Source organism: Rhinolophus ferrumequinum, chromosome 6, assembly GCF_004115265.2.
Source record: "Rhinolophus ferrumequinum isolate MPI-CBG mRhiFer1 chromosome 6, mRhiFer1_v1.p, whole genome shotgun sequence".
Taxonomy (NCBI): domain Eukaryota; kingdom Metazoa; phylum Chordata; class Mammalia; order Chiroptera; family Rhinolophidae; genus Rhinolophus; species Rhinolophus ferrumequinum.
In genome coordinates this window covers 82,327,337-82,336,187 of record NC_046289.1, presented here as the reverse complement: position 1 = coordinate 82,336,187, position 8,851 = coordinate 82,327,337, and positions in this window count along the sequence as shown.

Below are 8,851 nucleotides of genomic sequence, written 5' to 3'. Positions count from 1 at the left end.
CTTACTTAGCCATTTCTCACTGTTAGCTTGGAGGTCTCATGCATTTTAGACTCTCTTCGGTACCCCATGTGTAATAGCTGGCCCTTCCCTCTCCTCGTCCGTTATAAACAAACCCCCCACACTTTATTTTCATGGTACGTCCTTGTATTAGTTTCCTCAGTCTGCTGTAACAAATTACCATAATCTCAGTGGCTTAAAACAACAGAAATCTATTCTCTCAATGTTTCTGGAGGTCAGAGATTCAAAATGAGCTTCTCTAGGCTGAAATCAGGGTGTCGGCAGGGTAGTGCTTCCTCCTGAGGCTTCAGGGAGGAATTTGTTGTTTGCCTCATGTTGCCTTCTCGTGTGTGTGTGTGTGTGTGTGTGTGTGTGTGTGTGTAAGTGTGTAATCTTCCTCTGCCCCCGTCATAAGGATACATGCCATTGCATTTAGAACTCACTTGGGCAATCCAGGGTAATCTATCTCAAGATCCTTATTTAATCTCAAAACCAGTCTGTCTGTAGGGTGCTGTTTTTTTTTTCCCCATATAAGGTAATAGTCACAGGTTCCAGAGACTAGGATGTGGGTAGTTTTGGAGGGCGTTTTTCACCTACCTACCATAATGTTTAACACTCAAGACTGTTCAATATTTAGTTAATAGTGTATCTTATGGCTCTCCCTCTAGGTTGTAAACCTCATGTGGACAGGGCTTTTTGTGTTGTTTTGCATACCTTAACAAAACATAAGGAATGTCTTTAACTTTTTATTCTGCTAGAATTCTGGGATGGGGAAGAAAACTGAAAAGCTTTTTGGTTTGAGGTGGAATTTGGGCCACACAAAGAACACTTTTGCCACATGTGAATGTGAGTTTTGAATTTGCTTGATTTCCCAGGAGCTAAAGAAATGTAATGATTTATAAGCCTTTTTTAATTTGGAAGACTTGTTGTGCAATTGCATGCCGCTATTCACATCTCATACTCCTGCAAACCACATTCATCTATTGGTTTGTAAGATAGCAAAGGGATTGAGCCAATGGGTACCATGTAATAGATGTTTAATTGGCACATGTTCAGGAGGAAACAACAAATTGTTTGTGTAGAATATTTAATGTATTACACATCCAACATGGAAGGTTAATTCAACGGGTTTTCTTTCTACGTATTATTATATTTTGTACCTTGGGACTAACTCAAGAGAGTCGCTGTATTGACCTATTCTCATTTCTCGTTGCAAAGTCTCATATTGTAAAGGTTTTCACACGTGTCTTCGCATTGGGAAGTTAGGGGATGGTCTTAAGGGGTACGAATCCCCAAGGAAAGTGTGACTGAGCTGGCAAGCTAGAACAAAACTCTGACCATTTTCCCTCCCCTCCCAAGTTGATACACAATTTGACCAAATCTGTGCAATAGTATCTCCATGAGCCGTCTCCCTTCCTATACCATAGAGGCTTCGAGATAATATGTGCAAAACTTGGCCCTTGACACAATTTATTTGTGAATTAACATTAACTAGAATATCACTTCATAAGTGTGGCTGTTTAACATATAAAAGATAGCACTTCGGAGACAGTTTATAATCTGAAACTACACTTCTGTCAAGGTTTGAGATGGGCAAAACTGTTACCAGAGCTTCTATAAACCTTACGAGACAGAGACACCACGTCGAGGACAATTGATATAGGTTTTTAAATTGATACCTATACATCTCAAAACCAATCTGTCTGTTCATTGTCACAAATTTGTAGTGAAGAAATGTTGTGTGTCAGGCATGATGCTGGAGTTGGTATAAAAAATACGGGAACTCCCTCCAAGACTTTTAGGTCTAGTAAGAGATAAAACCAAATAATATTTAAAGCATTGTGGTTAGTGTTTGTGTGGGAAGATGACAGACACTCCTCTATCCCAGTCCTCCCTGTTGCGGAAACTCTCCAGGGCTTTAGTGCAACAGGTAGGCTATAAACCATGAGCCCTGTGAGTGGATGGACAGAAATTGACTCAGTGATCCCCACCTCTTGGTGTCCACGCCCTGTATCATCGCTTCCTCCTCCTGAGTGTGGGAAGAAACTGTGACTTGATTTTAACCCACGGAATATGGCAGAGGCACTTTTACGGGATTAGATAAGACTATTGTGTGCATCTTGCTAGAGTCTCTCTGTTTCTCTGGCTTTGAATAAGCAAACTGCCATGAATCCTACGGCCACCAGGAACTAACTGAATGCTTCCAACATCCATGAGCATGAAGAACTGATACTTCTCCAGTCGACCCTCCAGAAGAACCCAATCCCGGCGAACACTGATCACAGCCTGTGGGATCCTAAGCAGAGGACCCATTTAAACGGTGCCCAGATTCCCCGTGATTCCCATTAGTATCTAATAATAGATAATAAATCTGTTGTTGCATGCTGCTCAGTTGTGGCAATTCGTTATACCGCGATAGAAAACTAGTCCAGCTGCCAACGCCACCTCCCTTCCAAGTGTGACTTCGTCTTAGTTTCACCATTGGATAAGGCAGCAGAAGTCAGAACCAGATCATGGAGGGCAGGGGTGGGGGACGAGGGGAGGGAACCCTTTGAAGGGTTTTAAATGAAGGAATAACAAGGTTAGATTTATGGGCTCAATTTTCCCTCTCAATCAAAATGGGGAGAAAGACTGACCCTTTGCACCTGGAGCCCATCACCCTGATTTTGTGTTTTTTCCCCCGTCCTCGATTGGTGCTTTTGTGGCATTCCCTTTCGTGCTCAGTGCCACTGTCCCATCTCTTCCCAAACCCCAAAGCATTATTTCTGAAACTTTCTTCTAATTTACCACATTCAAAGTTTCTGAAGGGGAATGAATACCAACGTTGTGGACCTTTAGACAGTAGCTTCAGAGATAATCCAAACAGAAACCTGCAGAGTTGAGACATTGTTGATGAGTCGTAAGGGCAAATGAAGCTTAACGGGCGGGTAACGCCTCAGGCCCACAGGCGGCTAGTCTCAGCTCTGATAACTACTTTCTTAAAACTATCTATTTCTATTATTGCCAGTGATCTAGCTTTGTTCTTACTGGCGCATTTTCAGTAAATCTGTGAGAGAAACGTATTCTTGTTCCAGAACTGTGCCATTTCAACACTTTATCAATCCTCATGTCTCTTTATTCCATGCTTTCTTCATGCTACTAGTTTTTAAACTACTTATGCAAAAGGCCTTATTTCTCAAACCTTATCAAGTTTACCAATACTAATCAGTCACTTTTTAGACTTACCACCATCTCCCTTCTTTGCCAGCCTTTTGGGGGTGGTTTTGGTGTTTATTCTTTTCCTTCCTTCCACTCTCTTGTGGATTTCCCCTTCAATCTGTTCCTACTCGCGTCCGCTCATCAAGCATTTAAGTGGCCTAGTGACTTAGGCATTGAGAAGTAAAGCAGAGTTAAGATATCATCCCTGCCTTGAGATGATTGGCAAAGTGGGAAGAAACATGGGGCCCAGCAACAACTGTGCAGTTAAAGCACAGTGTGTGTCCAGCTGCCCTCTGAACATTTCCACTGAGTCGCTGACAAACATTTCAAACTCGGGACTGCACTCTGAATTCATTACTCTACCTGCCCTCTGCCCTACTACTCCTCCTGCCAGGTTTCCTATTTCAGCAAACAGCACCAGCCTCCACGCGTTTGACCAAGGAGCCGTTCCTTCTTGATTTTCCCTCTTCTCTCTTAGCCAATCAGTCACTTGATCTTTTCCATTCTGTCTCCTTTATCACTTGAATCTGTCTGCCTCCATCTACCCTCTGTCATCAGTCCTATTATCTCTCCCTAGACTATTGCAATGGCCTCTTGACTGGTTTTTCTGCATACCCCTTTTGTTTTTCCCCCAATCCATTCTTTTCACAGAAGCCACAGTTAATCATTTTAAAGTCTGGTCAAGACACTCCTCTACTCAACATACTTCAGGGGTCCTTACTGCCCCCAGGTTAGAGGGTCCCCAGGTTAGAGGCCCAACTCTTCACGCTCTGGCCCTGGCTCCCTCTTCAGCCTCACGATTCACGGTCTCCCCTCCCTCTCACTCCAACCATGTGCAATGGCTTGTGGATCTTGAACAGACTGCGGGAGCGCTCTCCTCCCTGTGACTGCATGTGTGCTTGTTCCCTCTTCATTCATACCCAGGCCCCCACTCCCATCCGTCTGCATCTTCTTCACGGGGAATATCCCTGACCCCAAGGATTATGTACCCTAACTTTTCTGTGCTTCTGCATGTTAGTTCTTATACAATAACGGCCTGTTTTGTTTCTCTCCTGCTCCCCACCCCCAGCCCAACGGCACTTATACCTGGTATAGATCCAGATCAGGGATGTCCAAACTTTTTTCAACGTTTTTACCAAGGGCCATATGCGGTAAAATACACAAACAGCCGGGCCACTCACTCGAGGTGAAGTACGTATTGCCTCACCTGGTTTATTTAAGTAGACTAAATATAATTTTGGAATTTGCTGCGGGCCAATTAACAATGGATTGCGGGCCGCAGTTGGCCCGCAGGCTGCAGTTTGGACACCCCTGGTCTAGATCATTTAACACATGCAGCCCGTAGGGTTTAATGGCTTAGAATCTAGGCTCCAGAATCAGAAGGCCTGGGTTTGGTTTCCAAGTCCACTGTTTATGGGCTGTAATCACCTTGGACAAGTCACTTATTTGTTTTTAATCTTAGCTCCCTCATGTGTAGAATGGGGATGATAAGAATACCTACCTTATAGGATTGTAGTGAGTGTTAAATGAAATAATACAGTTAACTCTTGAACAATAGGGGTTTGAACTATGTCGGTCCACTTATATGTGGATTTTTTTCAATAAATATGAAGTTGGCCCTTCCTTTTCCCAGGTTTCATATCGGCAGATTCAACCACTGTTTTGGATCTGTGGTTGGGAATCCTTGGATGTAGAGAGGGCCAATTTGTTAGACCCGAATTTTTCACCGCGTGAAGAAAAATTCCCTGTTGTTCAAGAGTCCACTGTACATGGAAATCACCTAGCAGTGTCCCCAGGACACAGCAAGAACATCTCCCATTTCCTTGTCATAGAATGGTAAGTGCTGTCATAGTCAGCACCAGGTGTGAGCTCAGAGGAAGGGTGCAAGACTCAACCTGGGCAGAAAAAGGCAGAGGTGTCTCAGACTCTCGGGCTTGTTTTCAGAAAAACTCAGGACTGACTGCTAGGCCTATCCCTGGTCTCACTCTCATGTTCCTGCCTGGATAGCGTAATTCCCCAGGCGCTTCTCTGCCTGTGTCCCTCCAGGGCAAGAAAGAGAGCTTAGTGGGGCCCTCTCTTGCTGATTTCTTCCAATGCCCAAGGCATATTCTTACTCTGGGGCCTGCCAGGGGTTGCCCCCAAATTCCTTCGGGATTTTCTGTTAGCCAAGGCAGAGCACTGCTGGCAGGCAGGAAAGCAGCCCCGCTGGACGTGCCAAACCTGTGACAGTGGCTCCCTGTCTCTGGAGGCTTTGAGGTCGTTCATACAAATGACATTCGTAGAAAACCCAGATGAGCTATGAAGGAGGGTTTGTGGGTAAAAACTAAGAATGCTCCTTAGAGGTTGATTTAGGGTTCTGAATCTCTAGGTACTGAGTTTAGAAACTTGATTCAAGCAGAGCAGTTTCCAGAATGCCAGTTTCCTAGAAGTGCTCAATTTTTGTCCAAGAGGCAGAGCAGCAGCCTACGCCCTGAAGTCCCAGGTTTCCCTTTCCATATGGATCTCTGCTATTCCGGAAGGAGGGCAGCTTTGCAGACTTGGCCCGTGACAATGAGGGTGGAAGAGAGGCAGGTCCCACTTGGTTCCCACCTTTGGTCGCATTCTTTTCCCCAAAGTTACAGTCACTTGATTACCTGCTTTCTTGACCTTCTGTCTGGTTCTTCCTTCTTTCCAGCCTTCCTTTCTTTTATTTTTGAATATAGTGACAGAGAAACCGTTTATAAACTATCTCCAACAAAGGATGCAGGTATTACAAAAATAAAATATAGAAAGGCCCAATGGAAACTGGAACCACCTATGATAATGAAGCATTCATAGCTCAGGTGCTGCAGGTGGGGGGACTAGATTTCAATCCTAGACATCTCCATTTCCACCTGTATGAACTCGGAAAGTTCTGCTATCTTTTTTGATGCCCCTGGTAGAAAGTGGAGATAGGAAATCGACTAGTTGGGGTTCTTTGTTGCAGGCAATGGAAACCAGCTCTGATTTAAGTTAAAAAAGGGGAGAAGGAACTAATGGAAAGGGCATTGAGATAGCTATTTCACAGATTTGTTGTAAGGATGAATTTAAGTAATGGATGAAATTGTTTAGCACAATATGTGGCATATAGAAAGTATTAGAAATGTTTAGCTTTTTTTGGTGTCATTATTGTTTTATTGCCATTATTTTGAGTTCTGTCTTAACTTTCTTGCCTGTAGCTTTGTCTTAATATAAAGCCAGTGGTGGCCTTGACGCCATACATTCTTTTGATTTTGGAGAATTGGTTTCTGGAACACATAATCAGTTATCCATTTCTGGTCCAATCAGCTATTGCCAAAAGGGGTAGTGCCATGTGGCACAAATTTGGCCTTTAACCTCTCATTTTACCTGGGGCTATAGACAAGGGACATTTCTCTGAGAAGGGCAAACAAAACTAAATCTAATTTATCCAAATACTTGCTTTTTAGGACTACGTATTTCCAATATTCTGTTAGAGGTATTTAAGGAGTCCTAGCTCATTAATCAATTTCAGCTCACCTCTTCTGTCACCTTGAATGACTGGGTTCTTGACGAAATCAATGCAACGTTTATTGAGCACCTGTTATGTATTAGCTACTAGTTATACAAAAATAGTGCCTGCCTCCAATATGCTTGGTGTTTCTTGGAGGAGGTAAATGATAGATTAGTAGTTCGAATACCATGTTGCAAATGTTGCAGTAGAAGCCTATATACTAAGTACAAAGAACATACAGAAGAGAATGGAATTGATTAGCCAAAGAGAACAGTGAAGGGGACGCCATTGGAGAGGATCTCCTGGTAGAGATGACATTTGACTGGGGTGTTTGAGAATGTGAAGAAGTTTGCCAGGCTGTGCAAAAGCACGAGGACCTTCACATCTATCCTCTGTGGTTTATATGTTGTCATTTGGAAGTTTCTGAAGTAGGAGAGGTGACATGGTCAGATTAGGGTTTCAGAGAACTAATTGTGGTGGCAGTATGGAGATGGTTTGGAAGGGGATTGTTAGATGCTGGAAGACTAATTCTGAAGCTGTTAACACAGTTGTGAGAGATGATGAGGGCCTGACCTGAGACAGTGGGGAGGGAATGGGTCTGAAGTAGTATGCTTGGGAGCAATCAAGCATCAATGGTGAGGGACAGGACAGAGTTAAGACTATTTTGAGGGGTCTCCTTGCCCTGCTGGGCTCGCTGGTGGTTCCATTCTCTGGAAGGAAGGAAGAGCTTGTCTTGGAGGGAGATTGATGACTTTCATTTTGACATATGGAGGTGACGTGCCCGTGGAACATGCAGGTGAGAAGCCTGTAGGCATCTAGGGATCTGGAGTCAGGAGAGAAGTCTGTTTGAGGACGCTTGGGAGAGGCCCAGGACTGGAACTAGCCCTACAGGTAGAAAAGGAGAGAGCAACTCAGTCCTAAACTTGTTCCTTGGATCTGAGCCTTTGAGTCTCTTTAGGCCTGGCCCTGGCTTGTTTTGGTTGGTCACCTGTTGCAGGCCTGGAGTGCTGGCCTGCACGTTTCCATGGTAACAGCTGCCTTGCTATCCTATTCACCTTCTCAGTGATGGCCACCTGCTGCTTCCTTGGATTTCTAAGTGTTGCCAAACCCCCACCCTTTAGAGGGGCCAGGATGCAGAGGTTGGGTCTTCCTGTTGCTGGTGGTCATTCTGGACTGTATTGCCTTTGTCTATGGAGATCCTCTTGGAAGCCGTGGCCTGTCTGTGCAGAGAATCCCTTGTCCTCCCCGGTGGGAGATTTTACCTCGTACTTAGAAGCCAGTCTTCATAGCTGACACTCACCTTGCCCTGTCCTGAGACACCTGAAAACAGTTTGACTTTAAATAAATAAACAAATATGTAAACACGCCCTGAGCTCTCAGTCGTAGGGCAGGTTGGGGTTTTGCTGCCGCCCTTTAGGACTTTAGAACTGCAACTTCTCTCCGCTTTCAGAAAACAGACGCAGGTGGGAAGTCTCAATAAATCAAATGTATTGGTGGTGTCCCCAAGTGGCACAACGAGATGAGCTTCCACCTATGACTTCCTAGGGAACTGCTGTTTTAAAAAATGACATCAGCAAAGTACTGGATTTATAATTTGGGGAGCTCATGTCTACAAATATTTGGATGTGGCAGAGTCAAAAGTCCTGTTACCCCCAACAAAGCACATAGACTCATGCACCATCTCCCCAACCCCCCTTCAGGTTCACATCTAGAGCTGAGCCTGGAGGGGGTTGGTCAGCTTCTGTCTTATCCATCATGGGCACACCTGGGTCCCTTTACCTTTCCTTCTCACATGATTGTGCTCTTCTGAGCAGTGTCCTAAGCCCTTTCTTCTCTTGGGCAGTTAATGGACTTCTGGAAGACCAAGCATTAGACTGGAGACAGGAGAATTCAAGTTCTAGTCCTGATTCAGCCACAGCTAAGTTTTGGGTGACCTTGGGCAAGTCCTTTGACCTCCCTGAGTCCTGGTTTCCCCATCTATACAGTAAGGGAGGTAACTGAAACACCTAGGGAAGATATTTCACCCCTCAATTAGATAGGTCACCCTGTCCGTTTCAGCCCATCCTCCCACTCCCTCTCCACGTTTCTCAGGGAAACCCACAACTTGCCCACAGCTCAGACTCATACTGTGCGAGAAGTCCTACCCTTCCACTCTACCTCCCTACA